Source organism: Antechinus flavipes, chromosome 5 (genome assembly GCF_016432865.1).
Source record: "Antechinus flavipes isolate AdamAnt ecotype Samford, QLD, Australia chromosome 5, AdamAnt_v2, whole genome shotgun sequence".
Lineage (NCBI taxonomy): Eukaryota > Metazoa > Chordata > Mammalia > Dasyuromorphia > Dasyuridae > Antechinus > Antechinus flavipes.
In genome coordinates, this window is record NC_067402.1 from 215,674,983 (window position 1) to 215,697,798 (window position 22,816).

General features: G+C 34.2%; 1 pseudogene; it reads right to left on the minus strand.

The window, feature by feature from the left end:
* Window positions 1-20,231: 20,231 nt before the first annotated feature.
* Window positions 20,232-21,527, minus strand: LOC127538689 (cytochrome b-like; annotated as a pseudogene).
* Between the last annotated feature and the right edge of the window lie 1,289 nt (window positions 21,528-22,816).

Consider the following 22,816-nt stretch of genomic DNA (forward strand, 5'->3'; position numbering starts at 1 on the left):
AAAGAAATCTTGGGAATTATATTTTTGTCATAAAGATATATAAAGAATACATGTATACCTTGTTCTAGAAACTAGAGGTGGAAAGGAAATTTTATCAGAAAAAGGGTAAAATGAGGGTACTACATCTCACAAAGAGGCAAAGGAAACCTATTATATCTGAGAGAAAGAATGGAGGGAGATGAATATAGTAGGTAGCTTACTGCCATCAGAATTGGCTTTAAGAGAAAAATTTTAGACATACTCGATTTATGGTGAAACTTCTCCCACCTCATTGAAAAGTAGGAAGGGAAAAGTGAAAAGGGAAGGAATAAGCTAAGTGGAAGGAAATACAGAAACTATGAGGAAAATAAGTAAGATAGGGGAAGGAACTCTAAGGCGGGGGGGTGGGGGGGAGGAGGAAGGGATTCTAAAAAGGGAGGGCTGTGAGAAGCAAGTGGTGCTCACAAGTTTAATACTGGGGAGCGGGGTAAGGGGGAAAGAAGGGAGAAAAGCATAAACAGGGGTTAACAAGAAGGCAAGTAATACAGAATTGGTAATTTTAACCATAAATATGAACGGGGTAAACTCCCACATAAACAGAAAGTGGTTAACATAATGGATTAAAAGCCAGAATCCTACAATATATTGTTTACAGGAAACACACTTGAAGCAGGAAGATACATACAGAGTAAAGGTAACAGGTTGGAGCAAAATCTACTATGCTTCAGGTGAAGTCAAAAAAGCAGGGGTAGCCATCCTGATCTCAGATCAAGCAAGAGCAAAAATTGATCTAATTAAAAGAGAAAAGGAAGGGCACTATATCTTGCTAAAGGGTGGCATAGATAATGAAGCAACATCAATATTAAACATATATGCACCAAGTAGTGCAGCATCTAAGTTCTTAAAAGAGAAATCAAGAGAGCTGCAAGAAGAAATAGACAGCAAAACTATAATAGTGGGAGATCTCAACCTTGCACTCTTAGTATTAGATAAATCAAACCACAAAATAAATAAGAAAGAAGTCAAAGAGATAAATAGAATACTAGAAAAGTTAAATATGATAGATCTCTGGAGAAAACTAAATGGAGACAGAAAGGAGTACACTTTCTTTTCAGCAGTTAATGAAACCTATACAAAAATTGACCATATATTAGGACATAAAAACCTCAAACTCAAATGCAGTAAGGCAGAAATAGTAAATGCATCCTTTTCAGACCACGATGCAATGAAAATTACATTCAACAAAAAGCCAGGGGAAAATAGACTAAAAAATAATTGGAAATTAAATAATCTCATACTAAAGAATGATTGGGTGAAACAGTAAATCACAGACAAAATTAATAACTTCACCCAAGAAAATGACAATAATGAGACGTCGTACCAAAATGTGTGGGATGCAGCCAAAGCAGTAATAAGGGGAAATTTCATATCTCTAGAGGACTACTTGCATAAAATAGAGAAAGAGAAGGTCAATGAATTGGGCTTACAACTCAAAATGCTAGAAAAGGAAAAAATTAAAAACCCTTAGTTAAAGACTAAACTTGAAATTCTAAAAATAAAAGGAGAAATCAATAAATTTGAAAGTAAAAAAAAAAAACTATTGAATTAATTAATAAATCTAAGAGTTGGTTCTATGAAAAAAAAAACAACACAATAGACAAATCCTTACTAAATCTGATTAAAAAAAGGAAAGAGGAAAATCAAAGTGTCAGTCTTAAAAATGAAAAGGGAGAACTTGCCACTAACGAAGAGGAAATTAGAGCAATAATTAAGAGTTACTTTGTACAACTTTATGCCAATAAATTCGACAACTTAAATGAAATGGAAGAATACCTTCAAAAATATAGCTTGCCTAGATTAATGGAAGAAGAAGTAAATTGGTTAAACGGTCCCATTTTAGAAAAAGAAATAGAGCAAGCTATTAATGAGGAATTTCTCCCTAAGAAAAAATCCCCAGGACCATATGGATTTGCATGCAAATCCTACCATACATTTAAAGAACAATTAACTCCAATGCTATATAAACTATTTGAAAAAAATAAGAATTGAAGGAATCCTACCAAATTCCTTTTATGACAGACATGGTAGTGATACCTAAACCAGGTAGGTTGAAAATAGAGAAAGAAAATTATAGACCAATCTCCCTAATGAATATTGATGTAAAAATCTTAAATAAAATATTAGCAAAAAGATTACAGAAAATCATGCCCAGGATAATATACTATGACCAAGTAGGATTTATACCAGGAATGCAGGGCTGGTTCAATATGAGGAAAATTATTAGCATAATTGATTATATCAATAACCAAACTAAGGAAAACTATATGATCATCTCAATAGATACAGAAAAAGCATTTGATAAAATCCAACATCCATTCCTAATAAAAACACTTGAGAGTATAGGAATAAATGGACTTTTCCTTAAAATAGTCAGGAGCTTCTATTTACAACTGTTAGTAAGCAACATATGTAATGGGGATAAACTGTAATGATTCCCTATAAGATCAGGAGTGAAACAATTTTGCCCACTATCACCATTACTATTCAATATTGTATTAGAAACACGAGCTTTGGCAATAAGAGTTGAGAAAGAGATGAAGGAATTAGAGTAGGTAATGAGGAAACCAAAGTATCACTCTTTGCAGATGATCTGATGGCATATTTAGGGAACCCCAGATATTCTACTAAAAAGCTATTAGAAATAATTCACAACTTTAGCAAAATTGCAGGATTCAAAATAAATCCACATATATCCACAGTATACATCACCAACAAAATCCAAAAGCAAGAGATACAAAGAGAAATTCCATTTAAAATAACTGTCAATAGCATAAAATATGTGGGAATCTATCTGCCAAAGGAAAGTCAGGAATTATATGAGCAAAACTACAAAACACTTTCCACACAAATAAAGTCAGATTTAAACAATTGGAAAAATATTAAGTTCTCTTGGATAGGCCAAATGAATATAATAAAGATGACACTACTCCCTAAACTAATCTATTTATTTAGTGCTATGCCAATTAGACTCCCAAGAAACTATTTTAATGATCTAGAAAAAATAACAACAAAATTCATATGGAAGAACAAAAGGTCAAGAATTTGAAGGGAACTGATGAAAAAAAAATCAAATAAATGTGGCCTAGCTGTACCTGATCTAAAATTGTATTATAAAGTAGCAGTCACCAAAAGCATTTTGTATTGGCTAAGAAATAGATTAGTTGATCAGTGGAATAGATTAGGTTCACAAGACAGAATAGTCAACTATAGCATTCTAGTGTCTGACAAACCCAAAGATCCTAACTTTTGGGATAAGAATTAGTTATTTGATAAAAACTGCTGGGATAACTGGAAATTAGTATGGCAGAAATTAGGCATAGACCCACACTGAACATTGTACACCAAGATAAGATCAAAATGTGTCCAGGATTTAGGCATAAAGAATGAGATTATAAATAAATTAGAGGAACATAGGATAGTTTACTTCTTAGACTTGTGGAGGAAGAAGAAATTTATGACCAAAGAAGAAGTAAGGATCATTACTGATCACAAAATAGAAAATTTTGATTATATCAAATTAAAAAGCTTTTGTACAAACAAAACTAATGCAAACAAGACTCAAAGAGAAGCAACAAAGTGGGAAAACATCTTCACATTTAAAGGTTCTGATAAAGGCCTCGTTTCCAAAATATAGAGAGAATTGACTCTAATTTATAAGAAATCAAGCAATTCTCCAATTGATAAATGGTAAAAGGATATGACAAACAATTTTCAGATGAAGAAATTGAGACTATTTTTAGCCATATGAAAAGATGCTCCAAATCATTATTGTTGAGAGAAATGCAAATTAAGACTACTCTGAGAAACCACTATACACCTGTCAGATTGGCTAAGATGACAGGAAAAGATAGAGACAAATGTTGGAGGGGATGTGGGAAAACTGGGACACTGATACATTGTTGGTGGAGTTGTGAACAGATCCAGTTACTCTGGAGAGCAATTTGGAGTTATGCTCAAAAAGTTGCCAAACTGTGCATACCCTTTGATCCATCAGTGTTACTACTGGGCTTATATCCCAAAAAGATATTGAAGGGAAAGGGATCTTATGTGGTAGCCCTTTTTGTAGTGGGTAGAAACTGGAAATTGAATGGATGCCCATCTATTGAAGAATGGTAGGGTAAATTGTGGTATATTAATGTTATGTAATATTATTGTTCTGTAAGAAATGACCAGCAGGATGAATACAGAGAGGCTTGGAGAGACTTAAATGAACTGATGGTGAGTGAAATGAGCAGAACTAGGAGATCATTATACACTTCAACAACAATACTGTATGAGGATGTATTTTCATGGAAGTGGATTTCTTCGACAAAGAAAAGATCCAATTCTGTTCCAATTGATCAATGATGGATAGAATCAGCCATACTCAAAGAAGGAACAATGGCAAATTGTTAGAATCCTTACAAAGTGTTAAGTCATTTATCTAATTTAGCATGATACTTAGCAAGTTCTCTAGCTCACTAATGTATTTAAGTACTCATTGGATTAACACTTTTGGGAGATTCACAAGTCAGGATTTAGTATGAGATTCACAAGTTACACCTCACACAATCCCACTCTTGAAGGAGGAGTCAACCTTTGAGTTCACACCTCTAAAAAAGCATATAAAAGGATGAGCTTTAGTCAGCAGTCAGTAGAACTGGAGATTCAGAGGGAGCTGGAGGCTGAAGCCAAAAGAGACAAAGGACAAGCTGCAAGAGCTCTTGGAACCAAGGAGGGAGATAGGCCTCTAAGAAAATTAACTGGAGTATTTTGAAAGAAACAATAAAAGATCTGAATTTTTAATAGCTGGCTGCATTTGAGATGATTATTACTTTGAACTGAAACTAAAGCTGCCTCCAGAAGCTCCCCAAGAAACCTGCTCCCAGAGAACGATCATATTTTAGAAGAGAAGAGAACACTACAGGAAATGAATGTGTACTACTTGCATTTTTATTTTTCTTCCCAGGTTATTTTTACCTTCTGAATCCAATTTTTCTTATGCAACGAGAACTGTATGAATCTGCACACATATATTATATCTAAGATATACTTTAGCATGTTTAACATGTATGAGACTGCCTGCCATCTAGGAAAGTGGTGGAGGGAAGAAAGGGAAAAGTTGGAAAAGAAGTGAGTGCAAGGGCCAATGTTGTAAAAATTACCCATGCATATGTGTTGTCAATAAAAAAGCTATAATAAAAATATATTTCTAAAATAAAAGCAAAGCACAATAAAAAGCATCAGTTGTAAGGCTGCCACATTACCTAGATGTCCAAACTGTAAACAGTATGCATCACATATCAGAACATACAATTAAATAAGTTAAAAAAGAAAGAAAAAAAAAAGGTGGGGGTTGGGGGGCTGCTAAGCTGCGCAGTGGTTAGAGTATCAGATTTGAAGTCAGGAGGACCTGAGTTCAAATCTGGTCTCAGACACTTAACACTTTCTCGCTGTGTGACCCTAGGCAAGTCACTTAATCCCAATTACCTTAGAAAAGAAAGGAAGAAAGGAAAGAAGGAAGGAAGGAAGGAAGAAAGGAAGGAAGGAAGGAAGGAAGGAAGGAAGGAAGGAAGGAAGGAAGGAAGGAAGGAAGGAAGGAAGGAAGCAAAAGAGAGTAACAATATCAATAGATATATGAAGAAGCAAAAGTGTTGAATAAGATATGTTTTATAAATGTAATGGAATACTGGTGTTGTATAAGCAATGATGGATAGGCTGATTTCACGAAAAACTGGAAAGGCTTAAATGAATTGATGCTGAGTGAAGTTAGCAGAATCAGGAGAACATTGTGCACAAAAACAAGATTGTGTGGTGATAAAATATGGTAGATTTAACTCTCCTCTGCAATACAATGATTCAAGACAATTCCAATAGAATTGTGATGGAAAATATCATCCACATCCAGAGAAACAGCTATGGAGACTGAATGCAGATAACAGCATACTACCTTAATTTTGTTTTGTTTTGTTTTTCTTTCTTCTGGTTTTTTTCCTTTTTGTTCTGATTTTTCTTTCACAATATGACTAATATGGAAATAGATTTAAAATGATTATATGTATATAACCTATATCATATTGCTCTCTTCAAGAAGAGAGGAAGGGAAAAGAGGGAGAAAAAATCTTGGAACAAAAAATATTGAAATGACAATGAACAATATTAATATATATGAAAATATACATCAAAACAATGAATATTAAATTGATTGAAGTTGCTAAATTATATCCACAATACTCGTACATAGGCAAATAGACACAAATAATAAAATAATAAAAATTAGTTTGAATGACAATTCAGAAACATGAAGAAATTAATATAAGCACCACTAAACATATAATTTTGTGCCAGATATATTCAGCAAAAATGGATTGCAGTACACCTCAATCTATAATCTCTCTCTATATAATATATATATATATCAATATATAATCTATAATCTATAAATACATCTTCTATTTAATCTAAAATTTCATAAATAAGTCTGGTCACAAATTAGGTGAACCTCTTTCTAGTGAAGGTAACCTTTTTCATTACTATACTATCACTTCTATGAAGTTTCTATGAGTTCTGTGAGGTAGAATAGATCCTTAGGGGGGGGAAAAAAAACCAGGGACAAGGTGATAATTACTGTTGATTCAAAGTTACCTCTTTTTCATTCTTTATAGTTTTTTGATATTTATTTTTAAAACATATTGCCTTATGAATTATGTTGGGAAGCAAATATCAGAGTAAAAGGGAAAAAAACTTGGGAGAGATTTAAAAAATGAACATAGCATGTATTGACTTCTCCTTCTTCTTCTTCTTCTTCTTCTTCTTCTTCTCTCTCTCTCTCTCTCTCTCTCTCTCTCTCTCTCTCTCTCTCTCTCTCTCTCTCTCTTTTTGATGTAGATGGCATTTTCTGTCCAAAGTTTGTTGGGATTGCTTTAGATTACAGAAAACTACTGAGAAGAATCAAGTCTTTTTTGCTATTATTGTGTACAATAAAATGGTTCTGCTCATTTCTCTCAGCATCAGTTCATATGAGTCTCTTCAGGCCTTTCTAAAATCAGCTTGTTTATCATTTTTATAGAATAATAAAATTCCATTATATTCATATACCACAACTTGTTCAGTCATTCCCCAATTGTTGGGGATTTACTCATTTTCCAATTCTTTGCTGTCACAAAAAGAGCTGCTATAAACATTTTCACACATGTGGGTCCTTTCCCCTTCTTTATGATTTATTTGGGATACAGACCCAATACTGGCATTGTTCATCAAAGGGCATGGGTAGTTTGGTAAATTCCCCCCTTCTCCAAAAATCTAATAGGTAAATTATCCCTTGCTCTCCTAATTTGCTTATGTTATCACCCTTTATGCCCAAATCATGTATCCATTTGGACTTTATTTTGGTATGGAATGTGATCTTCTTTTTTTTTTTACCTCATCTGCTTATTTAAAAACCTAGTCCTTGAATTTTAATCCTTTACACACTAGTTCTATGTATTTCTCTTGAAAACAGTTATCCATTTCCATCCAGGCCACAGTTATAAGAAAAAATAGTAGTGCTTCTCTAACAGTAGTCTGCTGGTGACATTCCTGTATCAAGATCTGCTGAACTCAATACAAAATGTTTAAGTAGTATTTTAAAACTAGAATAATTTTTCAAGTGCACTTAGTTCAATTCATTTTTCAAGTGAGGAATTGAAGACTGGAGCCATTTAAGGAGATTGCCTAATATGATAAAACTGTACAGCTAATTAATGGAAGGCCTATGACTATAACTTAGATTTTATGGACACACAATTATGTGCTTGTTCTATTATGCTACATCACCATTTATATTAGATGCAGGCACATGGTGTTTAAAATTTGTGATAAAAACATATCTGAGTGTGTTTTTATAATAGATGACGTTCTTTCCTAACTTTACCCCTTACAAGCTCTAGGGCTATCTTTATTCATCCTGATATATATATATATATATATATACATACATATATATATATACATATATATATGTATATATATATATATATATAATATATATATATATATAGAGAGAGAGAGAGAGAGAGAGAGAGAGAGAGAGAGAGAGAGAGAGAGAGAGAGAGAGAGAGAGAGAGAGAGAGAGAGAGAGAGAGAGACACTGGATTCACAAAACCCTGGAAGAGAAAGTGAGGCAGGTGAGCCTGCATAGCCCTTCCTCATTTAAATCCAATTCATTTGTATGTCACGGCATACCTCCCTGACGTCATGGTCCTTTTCCAGTAAGAAGAAGAAACAACAACTCCATTCACTTGGCTCTAATCTTTTCAAGTGACATAGTTTTATCTGTGACTCTGTTTTTCAACAGGATTTGTGTGTGTGTGTGTGTGTGTGTGTGTGTGTGTGTGTGTATGTGTGTGTGCTTCTGGTTTTTGGTAGACATCTGCTTTTGAATCTAGAACGCAAGTAGAGACTTCCTTTTTTTTTTTTTTTTCTTTTTTACTTCCATAGTCTATACACAAGAAGATTTTCTTAATATTGTTAAGAGAAAAGTCCTTCTTACCATTCCTTGTAGAGAGTCACAGATAATGGGGGAATTCTGGGTAAGTATAAGACTCAGCCCAGAGGGAACCTGTTGACAATGTCTGGTTCAGCTCCCCATTTCCCTTTGGTGCCTCTCACCCCTTCTGAGAAGTTAAGGGTTCTACTTGAAGCAAGGGATACTTACAGTAAAGTAGCATTTAAATCTCAATAGCAGGGTGCTTATAGTTAGGACTTGCTCAGTGTGCTGTGGAGATGTGGTGATTTAATGGTTCTATAGTTGGCACATGTTCAGTGTGCTGTAGTGATATAATCATACTAAGGTATTTAGGGGGTGAGAGGATTTGAAATAAATGGATTCCATCTTTGACCATTCTTGTGGGTCTCCTGCTTCATCACTCTTCCATTAAGACCAAGGACTTTGGGCTGGCCCCAAGATCCTCCAGAGAGCTAGTCCAGACAGTATATTTTGGCCCCCGAGTGTAGAGGCTCTAGAAAGCATAGTACATTTTAGCACCCCAACATGGGGACTCTAGAAAGTATACTACAATTCCTGTAATAATCATACATCCTAAAATACCTTTTTCCCAGCAAATAACCAAAATCTAGTAGCATCTTCCATAGTTTTAAGGCATTTATATGTGATTTTATATCTTAGTTATATATTATGTCTCTATGTATTTGGCTACATCTAAATTCATCTGCTTTTCAGACTTTAAGAATTTGTAGTGATTTTGTAACAAATTTAGTCCCAGTTTCCCATGCATGTTTCTCAGGATGGCATGGCTTTTTTTTTTTTTTTCAGAGAAGCTTCCTTATGTCTATTATATCCCTTAATAACATATCTATTCTTAGCTTTGTTTGTGAGTAAAGACTATTTTTTCTGGGATAAATGTGAATTTAAAAAATGAAACAATAGCTCCTAAGTTTCTTGCAGAGTTTCATTTCAAACTAAAATAATAGAAATAAAATTTTATTAATTTTTATCAGGCTGAAGTCTTTAGTGTGACAGTGAGAAGAAAAAAATACAATGAATTTATTCATATTATTCTGTGAAAACTGAGAATTTGAATTTGACACACACACAAACATTCCATTTTAAAGTTCTTGAACTTAATATGTTGAAGCACATGCATTTTAGATCTCTTTTATTTTCAAAGTACCAAATTCTTTCTACTTTATTTCTTCTCTTATCTTTGCTGAGTAGTTTTCTTGAATGTAATAACATCGCCATCTGCTGGAGTTTTAGGACATTGCTGCTCTGAACCAAGGAATGTAGAGTGTTACGTTTTTACAACCACCAGCATAAATGGGTGGGTTGTGTTTTCCAAAGCAACATATCATCCATGAACTCATTTATTTAACAAATATTTGTTGAAAATTTATTTTGCAAGAGACATTGTGCTAAGTAGACCAAAGAACGAATTAGACACAAACCCTGATTATTAAAGGCTGACCCTAGCAATTCAGATACACATTAAATATTCTTCTACAAGTTAAGTCAATTACTTTCACACTTCATTCCCTCACTTAAGCTGTGACCAAAATCATATTTGACCATGTGTTCTATCTTCCAGATTATTTAAAAAGCGTTATATTAGATTGAGTTTATTGTCTAGAGAGCAGGGGTTCTAGAACTGGTGTCCTTGAATTTTTTTTTTTTTAAGTTTTAAAAGAAAACCATTTCAACAATATTAGCTTTCTGAAAAACAGATTAAGGACCTTTGGTCCACATGATGCCTTAATTTATACCCAAGCATAAACTAAATTAGCTAATTGCCTCTAATTAAACTGTTGTTAATACACAGGAGTCGAAATTAATTTTCCATTCTGTTGCATAAAGTGAATGGTAAATTCACAGGTTATATATTCATGACAAAACATTTCTAACAATTCCATAAAAACAAAGTTTTTTTTAAGACTCTGAAATATAAATTTCAGTATTTTTGAAAATCTAAATAAATTACAGTTGTTACCTTTATGGTGTTATTGCCTTTAATAAGAACTCAAGAGATTCAGGAAGTTTAATTTTCACTTTAAAAATAATTGTCTTGATGGAGTCAATAAGCAAGGTGATCTAATTGTTTTCTGTAGCTCTCAAACAAACAAACAAACAAAAAATCCTAAACTTCAAAAGGAATAAAAATGCACCAAATCTAGAATAATTAAAGCAGAACCCATAAGACCACAGAAACAAACCAAAATACAAGAAAAAGTCTTGTGAAAAATTTAAAACCCTCACACTCACTATAATCACTCATATAAATGCCCACTTTTCTAAGCTTTTTTTCATGGTTTGACTTTGAGTCTCTAGCTGGTTTCCTCATGGCAATGATTCAACATAGCTCCCTCTAGACAAACAATAAAAAATGGGAAAAAACATTCATTATAGCTAATCCTGTGAGGAAAATAGTCTATAAGGCCCTTTGGCCTCAATTAAGCTAATTTGTCATATTTTGTCCATTTATTTAGTTTTGACATTTGTCAGAGTGGAAAGGATCATGCATTCTTGAGGAAAAAAAGATTAGAGAAATCCTTTTTTGCCTAGAGAATAAGTAAATAATAATAATAGTAACAACAATAGGAATATTGTCTCTATTTTGAAACAGTAAACCATTTTAAATAAAAAAATTCTAAAGTGGACAATTAAATAGCTGGCTTTGTTTTTAGTAGATATATCATTTTAAATCAATTTTTTTATTTTTTATAAATAAGAAAGCGACAAAAATCAATACAAAAAGATTAATGGAGTAAACAAGAATGGATAATGCAACGAATTTATCAATCACAATTCTGAGTGAATTAATTGAGTTAATAAAAAGAAAGGAATGGTAGAATAGACAGAAAAAAGCAAAGTAACTTTCAAAACATCTAAAAAGATACATATAGAATGAAAATGAAAGGCTGGAACAAAATTTATTATACACCAGATGATTTTAAAAGTAATCATGCTATCAGATAAAGATATAGAATTTTTATAAAGAGTATAGAAATTTACAATGTAAGAGATTTAAATAGGAAAAGCACATCAATATGCATAACAAATCATAGGTGCTAGAAAAAAAAGCAGTATTAAGAATGTGTGAACCAAATAATATAACATATATAAAGGGAAACATTCATATTAACTTAAATCAAAAGAAGCCATAAGCAGTGGAAAATGTAATGGTCCTGAGTTACATAAATATAGAAGAAAGAAAAAATAGCAAAGGAAAATATAAAATTGAAAAGAATACCCGAGAAGATAGCCTTCTTTTGTTCAGGAAAAGAATCCAATAGAATCCATGACTTTTTCAGCTAAGCAAAGACAAAGTCTCTAGGCATTAATCCCATCATTAACTAATAATTGGATTTTGGACTGTTCACTTACACTTAATATGCATTTCTTCATCTTCAAAATAAGGACCTGTATCAGGCATTTCTTTTCTTTCTTTTTCTTCTTTTTTTTAAAGAATACTGAAATAATGAGATGGACATGCCTTTTTTTAAATGTTATGAAAATTCAAGTACAGATACAAAATTAAAGCCTGAATAACTGATGATATTAGCAGTTAGTTAATATGCAGCAACTTGGATCTCTTTTTCAGTTGCATAGGAATACAATACAACTTGGATTATGATTGAGTTCCTTGCAGAAGGACAGGTCCCATCAAGTCTGGTGAACTGCAAGAGTCATTTCCAAATTTACATTTCTTGTCCTCAAACCAAAGGCACCTAATTATATGTAGCTACATTTGTTAAGAGAGCCAGAAGCATATTTTTATTTAATTTTTATTTCCTTTTGAAATATAGACCATTTTGAAGAACTTACTTAGAGCAAATTTAGTACTTGAAGGAAGAGATTATATAAAATTATACTGGGTATATATAGAATAACCTCACACTTCCACAATCTATCCATTTAAAAAGAGGATACTATTCATGTTAATCTCAAATTAACATCTCTTATTAAAAGGATGTGTCAAGGAAATCTATAATTCTAGAAAATGCATCTATTTCCCTCTAACAATTGCTTTTCCAAACAAAATCTAGCATTTGACCTGAATTCATATTTGGATAGTTTTGTGTCTGATTTGTTAGCATAAGTAGCAAATCCAGACCAACATAAATAATATGCCCATACATAATAGCCCTAAAGATGCCCCATAAATGATAAACAGCTAAATCATGCTCCTACTGGGTTACATGAATTATTTTAATCAGTGAGGCAAATATACCATTTTATTTCTCCTGCTTTCCCAACTTGTCTAGGCTTTGCAGACAAGTGTTTCTCTCACTACATCCTTTTTGTTTCAAATTCCCTATTGCACAATAATAGTGATATTAAGTATCATTAGAAGGCACCTGGGTGTCTCCTGAAATGGTCAAAGTAATTTTACTTTAAGGGAAGAATAATACTATAATAATGAACCCTTCTACAAATCTGGTTCTGGAAAGTACTTTCACAGGTATGCTGTTACATTCTTAATTCTCCCTTAATTCTGTGTGATTCTGGGCAAAGGTCAGTAAAAATGTGCATCACTCAAAGTCAGGTCCAAGTCAAACAAATGAGAAATTTTTCCATAAAAAAGAAAAAAAATGTGGAATATGTCAGCTGGACAGAGTGTTGAGCTTAAATCTAGTCCAAGATACTAGCTATATGTATCATTTCACCTCTCATTGCCTCACTTTTCTTTTGTAAAATGGGAACAATAAATAATAGCACCTGCCTCCCAGGATTGTTGTGAGTATCAAATAAGATAATATTTGTAAAAAATTCTTGGCATAAGTTAGGTACTATATAAAATATTTTCTTTCTCACTATATTTAAAGTACTATCTCTCTAAATTTCCAAGTAATTGAAACTGCCTAGACACTAGTTGCTGTAGACAGTATTCAGCTCAACCTAGTTGGTAGCTCAATAGCATTTTCTTCTAGTAAGATGTATTGTATATATAATTTGTCAGCAGAAACACTTTTATCATGGTTAGATCATAGACAATAAAGTATACTTATAGTGCTAAGAGATTCTACCTCATAGAGCAAATTCAACCTATTTTTTTCCTGAACAGTATTTTATTTTTCCAAATGCATACAAAGATAACAGTTTTCAACATTCATCTTGCAAGATTTTGCATTTCAAGTTTTTTTCTCTCTCTCCATTACCTCTCTCTCACTTTCTCAAGATAACAAATAATCCAATATAGGTTGAAAAAGATAATCCATTTAAGCCTATTTCCATACTTTTATATTGGCCTGAAAAATCAGGCCAAAGGGGGAAAAGTCATGAAAAAAAAAAAAAAGCAAGCAATCAAGCAAACAAAAAAGGTGAAAATGACAAGGGAGTTCCAAAACTCTCTAAAACTCTATCTTGAATCCTGCTTCTGTAAGGTACCCCACTTGAGAACAAATAGTTTTATTCTGTTATCTAGGTGGGGCTGCTTGAGTCCTGAGCTGGAGAATTCCAACCCCATTGAATTGATTTAATTCAGCTCAAGCTGTACTCAGCCCCAATAAGAACTGCCCCCAACTTGTAGATAAAAAGAGCCAACTTGGGGCTCAGTCCTTGCAGAGGACCTAACATGCCATGCCATGCCACGCTATGCCATGCTATGTCATGCTATGCCAAGGAAACCTCTGCCCACTGAAATAATATTCTCTTTCAGTGTTACCCTCTCTTTATCTTCCTAACAAGATATTTGTTTTTTTTTTTCATAACAAGACTATATATCTCTCTGCTGGGACCTTGTCACTAAAGAATTCAGTCTTTCTATTCATGTATAGCAAAGGCTGACTTCCTAAACTTCTTTTCATCAGTCTAGCTTTTCAAGTTCATAAATTCCTTTATAAAGGACATCTGCAGCTCCATAAGGGGGTTCTCACAACTCCCTATCTTGCACCGAATCGCAAGGGGATTTGGGGGAACTCTTCATTTGGTTCCCTAAACCCTGAACCTGCCACTAACCTCATCATTTAACTCCCTGACCACCAGGAACTCTAATCTCATTATTTTGGTTCCCTGAATCTAATCTCATCATTTGGTCCCCTGACCAAACAGAACCCCAAAATCTAAACTTTATCAAAAATACTATGCTTCAATTCACATTCTGTCTACTTGATTTTCTCTCTGGATGCAGATGGTTTTTTCCATCTTAAATTGACTGGAATTATCTTGTATCAGCATATTGATCTGGAAGAGCCAAGTCAATCATAGTTGATCATCATATAATCTTGCTGTTATTGTGTACAATGTTCTCTTGTCAACCTCTTACAATGACTGTTTTTACATCATTAAAATCAGTATCAGAAGGTATTAGAAACTGTTTATAATTATAAGATAGTATAAGAGAATAATTCTGTTTCCATCATTTGTAACCATTATGTTTATTTGACTGTCTAAAAACATCTAGTTCTTTTTTCCTTCACGCTTTGACCCTTTCTTTAGGAACATCAAGGGTTATAGGAAGTCCTCTAGCAAATATCTATCTAATTGAGAGAAATAGAGACTCAGAGGATTAATAAAGGGAGACAGAGATCAAGATGTGAGTGGTCATAGTCCTATAAACCAGAGAAGGAATCTAAACATATTGTTAGAATGTTCATCCTTCATATTTATTCATCTCTATTTTATTAGACTAGATTTAAAGGTATATCAAAAATCTTAAGTTATAACAATTAGAACATTTTAAGCAATGCAATAATGTTCTATCACAAGCATGAAAATCACTACATATTTTTATACCAAGCTCACAATTCTCATTCGCTACCTATGTTGGAAATTCAGGAAAAGATAACTAGAATTGTATTGACAATAGAGAAGAAAAAAATGACTTATACTTAAGGTCCTGAAAAATTACTTAATTATATATATATATATATATATATATATATATATGTATATATATATATATATATATATATATATATATATATATATATGTATGGCTTAAAGGTACAATAATAGTGCTATTCTCCATGCAATAACATATTAACCACTCTCCTGGATTAGTAGGAATACTTCCCTATCCTGGGAGATTTAGGGTTTAAAGTGAAGCACTGAGTATCTTTACTTGTAATTAGGAAGAAAAATGGACTCATCTTGTGCCTTCACTAGGCTCTAAACATGCTCTGCCTGCTTTGGCATATAATGTCAATATTTTCTATAAGGGATTAATTATGCTTCTTTATAAAATTAAAGAAAGGTTCTCTCTCTGATCACACAGGATTGTCTTCACCAAAAGTCAGACTTCAAACACTGGGAGATGAATATAAACTGCTTGCATTTTTGTTTTTCTTCCCAGATTATATATACCTTCTGAATTCAATTCTCCCTGTGCAACAAGAAAACTGTTCAGTTCTGCACATGTATATTGTATCCAGGATATACTGTAACCTATTCAACATGTAAAGGATTGCTTGCCATCTGGGGGAGGGGGTGGAGGGAGGGAGGGGAAAAATCGGAACAGAAGTGAATGCAAGATAATGTTGTAAAAAATTACCCTGGCATGAGTTCTATTGATAAAAAGTTATTTTTTAAAAAAACAAAACAAAACAAAACAAAAAAACAAAAGTCAGACTTCACAGATTTTCTTGTATTATTTTTTATCAAAATCAAATTAGCTCTTAGCATCATTAAAAGGAGGATGGGGACAATATTTCCCTGCAAAAAAACAAGAAGGTACAGAGTTACAAGATGCATGAGATTTTAAAAAATCATTAGAATCTCTCTGATTCTCGAATAGTGGTCACACAAAGAAAGCCAGTGGTATTAACTAAATGGGAAACTAACTTGGACTTTAAGGATATAATTCTCCACATAAGAAGTATGGAAGTTAAAAAAAAAAAAAAGAAAGAAAAAGAACATCTTAAACTGTTCAAGATACTTTCCACACGTTCCCTCATTTAGTCCTCACAACCACTTTGTGAGGAAGATTTTACACAAATGAGGAAACAGGATCAAGAGGTAAAATGACTTGCTTTTGGTTGAAAACTAAAACTGAAGGGAAGGGTTTTTTCATTGTAGTCATTGAAGGTTTATAATGTTTAAGCTGCAGTTAATATTTGATAGAAAACCACTTATGAGAAATAATAATCAAAAAGACTAGCTCAAGGATAATATTCTGGGTGGCTTATAATGGAAATTTAGATTTTTTCCAACAGGCCTAGTGTAACAGGCCTAGTTTAATCTGATTAAGTTAGGGAGATAATTTTTATTGGTTATTTTCTAACATCCTTTCTTCCCTTTCTTCTCTCTCCCCTCCCACTTCAGTAGAGCCAGCTCAATTGCAAAGTTGCTTATCTTTCCTGGGTCTCAGGACAACAGTGAAAATATGAACAAAAATGGAATTCTGGCCACCTGGTTTCAAGAAATATTTCTGTTCCTTTGAACCTTAACAATTCAGCTTTCTGAATCTTCTCTAATACTTTCTCAATCTTTTGAGAAGGGTCCCATGATCCCAGTGAGGGTCTGTCCTCAACCAGATAGTCATGTATCTGACCTAGGAATGCTGGGATCTTGTTGCTCTCTTCCTGGACCAGCATCATGAAGCTAAGAGAAAAGTTCAGAAAGAATATGCACTAAGAAGGATAGCCTTGAGCTCTCTAACAGTGAAGAATGAATTTTATCTTTATGTGTATATAATCATAAAGTCCTTGTATGCTAGACAAGAGTAGTGAGATAACGTCCAAAAGCATGTGCTTCATGAATAGGATGAGGGCGTAGGACTCAATCTGTCCAGACATTTACTCACTATTTCTAAACACTGTTCAGTTCCAGTTAACCCATATTTGGTGAAAATGTTCTCGCCTCTCACCCAAAAGAGCATCACTGTTTAATATTATTACTTAAGGTGATGATTTGAGAAAGCTACCAGTGAATTTTGTTGGCACTCTGCTGGTCTGCCCCAGTTCAATGAGTGCTAAAAGGCCCACTGGTAGAGGCTGGGGGAAAAGTATCCCAGATGCATACAGAAATGCTGTCTTTTTCTTTGCTATTGAAGTAATGGTATTTTCAAGCCCCTTGAGGAGGTAGCAATCTCAGCCAGCTCATCATCTGTCATGAGCGAGTGATCTTCCTCTTCTTCAGATTGCTTTAACATGTTTTCTGTACTTTTCAGCATCATCTGATCAAATCTGTCATTCAAGACATTCAAGAATATTTCAATATGGATGGCAAAAATTGATTTGGTCATATCCAACCCATTCTATATGGCCAGTTAGGTAACATCCACATTCTGAAACTGTCTACCCATTTACCATTAAGTTTAGGATTGAAACACTACCACTTTACCGATGTTACCAAGAGACTTGCTGAGGTTTTATTTGAATTGATTGAATTTTTGCTTTATCTGGCACTCTTTTTCAGCTTTGCTACTGTGATTCTCAGGTGAGCTAGGACTATATGGAACTTATAATTCCTCACATTTGCCAAAAATCTAAATTTATTTTCCAATTTATAGACTTAAAAAATTTTTTTTTTATTTTTCCCAACTCACCACCTCCAATGGAAGTGAAAAAAGAAGGGAGATAATCAAAACCTTTGATTATATGCATAATCAAATATTGAAATTTGGTCATTTCCAAATATAGATATCTTATTCTTTCTCCTGAGGACATCACCTCTTTGTCAGAGGATAGTGATATGAGTCATCATTAATCTTCTGATATTGTGTCTAGTCATAACATTAAAGTTATGCACAAGTGTTTCATAGTTATTGTTATAGTATTGGAGTCAGGAAACAAAATTTTCAGCTTTTGCTAATTTCATTTTGTACCACTTCATATACATCTATCCCTTGAGAGGTTACATTATATACATATAGGATCAAACTTAGAGTCTGGAAGCCTTGAGTTCAAATCTTGTCTCAGATACTGTTAGTTGCAGGACCCCAAGTAAGTAGCTTAACCCTTGTTTGCCTATTTTTTTTTTTTTTTTTTTTATTAGCCTGCTCCTTAAGACTTGAAAGAAGTTAAAAGGGCATACTCACTGGGTTGTGGAAACTTGCATGTGTAGGTCTAATAAAAATTAACAGTAAGGTCAGAACCAAACCTTTGTACTTGTGGGACTGATTAAAGCCCATCTAAGCATTTTCAGTGCTTTGCTTTGGATTAAGCTACACAAACAACAATAAATAAAAATTTGGTGAAATTCAAGTTTGTATACTATTGTATTAAATGTTTTTTTTCTTTTTTTTTTCAACTATAAAAAAAAGAACCAAGGTTTTGGTTCAAAAGCTGGTTATTCTGTTTGGCTTATATAGTTTGTGGGATGTTTAGTAGTTTTTATAGTGTTCATAATATCCTATAATATCCTGTAATATTCTATAATATCCTATAATAATTTATGCTGCTGGTAAATAGTGGTTTTGTGTGTTTAATTTAAGCTTAACTAGTGTTTACATATATTTAGTACCTATTTTTCCGTGGTATTTAATTACCATACTAAAGGCCTATCATCCGGTTTTGGGGTTTGACGCAAGCGATAAAATTTAGTAAGGGGGGTAGGGGGATTTAGTGGCAAAAAACCTTTATAAATTATTATGAGTTATTATTTGTTGCATGTATACACGCACACACACACACATACACACACATACACACATACATATACACGCACCCACGCTTGCACACACCCATCCACGCTTGCATACACGTCTGTTGTTGGCTTGTTATGAATTACTGGGGAGGGGGGAAGGGGGGAGGTATAAACGAATAGTCTGTTGAGGTTTATAGTAATATAATAATAATATGTCTATCGATCATTGATTAATTATGTCTGTAATATAATTGATTATATATACTTAGCTTAATATCTAAACATGATATGTTATAATTGATTTTAGTTAATATTATATTTTATCATCATTCATTAAATAACACCATTTGGAATTAAAAGCCTGTGCTGTGATCATCCGCACACGATGTGGGGTTGAAATGTCGTTGGATCTTGTTATGTAAGTCCTCTCTATTTAATGGCGTCCCCCAGGCTCCCGCCCTGCTGATAAACCACCCCCAAATAAAAACCTATCTTATGCCGTTGTAGTCGCTGGAGATGCCGCGATATGAGCCAAACCGCACTGTTACCGTTACATGTGCCTCGAGGAAAAGACGGTTGAACCGAAATAGGAACGAATGGGCCAGAAGTAGCCACCAGTAGCCAGTCAGGGGAATCAAGGTTCGTCTGCAGATGATGGGCTTGCTCTGAAGGATGGCGCATCTTCAGATGGCGGGTTGCTGATCTCTCCTGAGTGGAGGATAAAGGTATTCCTAAAGTTGATGATATGCTAGAGGAAATGGCTTAGCTGATCATGATTCATGGAGGTAATGTCTATGTACGCCAACATATTATGTCTTATGTACTATATACATATTATGTATTATATGATATATTATTGGTAAAGATACATGTTCTTAATGATTTATAGCAATATTTATATTAATGTCTTTAGTAATACTTCTTTAATATGTATATTATTATATGATAGTGTACTATAAATGTATGCTCTATATACATAAATATTTATTAATACATTATATGTAAGTTACATGCTTATATGGTAGGGGTTTAGGTATGAATGTTCTATATATAAGTATGTCTGGTGACATTAATATAATGTAATATATTTTAGAAAAATTTTTTTCGTTTTAATAAAAAAAAATTAATACTGGGATAGTATACAAATTGAATTTTGAGAAAAAAAAAGAAAATTTTTGATACGTGCAGGAAGTAGTTTAAATAGAATATCGGCTTTGGGTGTTGATGGTGGGGCGTAGTGCCTTCTTCCTGATGGGTCCTAGGAAGGAGTTTTGCCTTCACAGCTGGCAATATTTTGGTTAAATTACTTGGACTCTTCACTTAGGTTTTAGTATATGATTTTCAAATTGGCCTGCCAGGGGCATAAGGACAAGGATCAGGAGGAAACAGAGCGTGGAGGCTAGTTGGCCGATGATAATGAAGGGTTGTTCTATGGGTTGTCCCCCAATTCATGTGAGTGTGATTAAGTTGGCCGCGAGAATTCAGAATAAGGTCTGAGAAACTAGTCGGAATATCATGCTTGGTTGGTTGGCTGTGTGAAGTAGTGGGATGATTAGGAGGATTAGGATGGAGGCTAGTAAAGCGAGAACTCCTCCTAGTTTGTTAGGGATTGATCGGAGAATTGCGTAGGCGAATAAGAAGTACCACTCTGGTTTGATGTGTGGTGGGGTGTTTAGGGGGTTGGCTGGTAAGAAGTTATCTGGGTCTCCGAGTGAGTCTGGGGAGAATAGGGCTAGTAGAAGGAGCACGAGGAGCAGAAGGATTATCCCTAGGGCGTCTTTGATGGTGTAGTAGGGATGGAAGGGGATTTTATCTGAGTCTGGATTAATGCCTGAGGGGTTGTTAGAGCCTGTTTCATGTAGGAAGAGGAGGTGGACGATGGCTAGTGCTATATAAATGGGAGGATGAAGTGTAATGCGAAGAATCGAGTTAGGGTGGCTTTATCTACTGCAAAACCACCTCAGATTCACTCCGTTAAAGCGGTGCCGATATAGGGGATAGCCGATAGGAGATTAGTGATGACAGTAGCACCTCAGAATGATATTTGGCCTCATGGGAGAACATAAGCTACGAATGTGGTTGCTATTTCGGTCAGAAGCAGAATTACTCCGATGTTTCATGTTTCTTTGTATAGGTAAGATCCGTAGTAGATCCCTCGGCCGACATGGAGGAAAAGGCATATGAAAAATATTGAGGCTCCATTGGCATGAAGGTTGTGGATTAGTCAGCCCTAGTTGACATCTCTACAGATGTGGGCTACGGAGGAAAAGGCAGTGAGCATATCTGAGGTGTCGTGTATTGCGAGAAAGAAGCCTGTTAGAATTTAGATGATCAGGCATACTCCTAGTAGGGATCCAAAGTTTCATCAAGCAGAGATGTTGGAAGGTGCAGGGAGTTCAATGAATGAGTGGTTAATGATTTTTATAAGTGGATGGGTTTTACGTAGATTGGTTATTAGTTTCTGTAGTTGAAGTACAACAATGGTTTTTCATGCCATAGGTTATGGTTAGAGTCCATATTGAAACTGCTATGGAAATGATAATTTTTTTATTGTCTTTATTATTAATTTTTGGGTTTGTTGCTTTTGCTTCCAAGCCATCTCCTGTGTATGGGGGTTTGAGTCTTGTAGCTAGTGGGGGTTTGGGTTGTGCTATTGTTGTGAATTTAAATAGTACTTTTTTGGGTTTAGTTGTGTTTTTGGTTTATTTAGGGGGGATGTTGGTGGTGTTTGGTTATACTGCAGCTATAGCCACTGAGGAATATCCTGAGAGTTGAGTAGGTAATTTGGTGGCTTTTAGTATGTTGTTGTTGACCTTATTGATAGAGGTGGTTTGATTTATGATGTCTGGGGAGGTTGAGGTTGTTACGGCCATTGAGTTATTTGATTCGTTGGAGAATTATTGTGTAGGTCAGGATTGGAATGGGGTGTCTTTGTTATATGGTTGGGGGGTGGGCGATGGTGCTGCTGGGTTGTATTTTGTTTATTACAATTTTAGTAGTTTTAGAAGTTATTCGAGGTCTTTAGTTTATGATGAGTAGGATGAGTGCTATAGAGATTATAAAGGATAAGAAGTAAAATTTGATAAGCCCCTTTTGGGTAGAAGTAATAGTTGATGCTATGGTGCTGTGGAAGTTAGCTTGACTTTTAGGTCCTGTTTTTTCATATCAACTCATATCAATTAGTATGGTAGCAATGCGTTGGCCTATTTGAAGACTTGTTAGGGGGTTTAGTCGGTGGAAGATGTGTGTGAAGTATCCTAACATGTTTGAGAAGTTGTGTGTGTGTATTAGTGGTTTTATTGGTATTTTATTTGTCAGTGTGTTAAGTTCTATGGCTGTCAGGATTCCAAGTACTGTAATTAATAGGGCTGAGAGTTTTGTTAAGGTTGGCATGGTTATTGGGATTATAGATGTGGGCGGAATGTTTATTGTTAGCAGAAACCCTGTGAGAATACTTCCTAAAGCCAGTCGTATGATTGGATTAATTAAGTTTGGGTTGTTTTCATTTAGGGGTGAGAAAGGGAGGAATCCAGGTTCTTTTAGGAGGGCAAAGTGAATCACTCATATGCTGTAAACAGCAGTGAGTATTGTGGCTACTATAGTTAAGCTTAGGGCTCAGGTGTTTACGTAGGATGCGTTTATAGTCTCGATGATTGAATCTTTTGAGTAAAATCCGGCTAGAAATGGTGTGCCTATGAGGGTAAGGCTGCCTAGGATGACAGCTGAAGATGTAATAGGGAGAAGTGAGAGTAGGCCCCCTATTTTATGAATATCTAG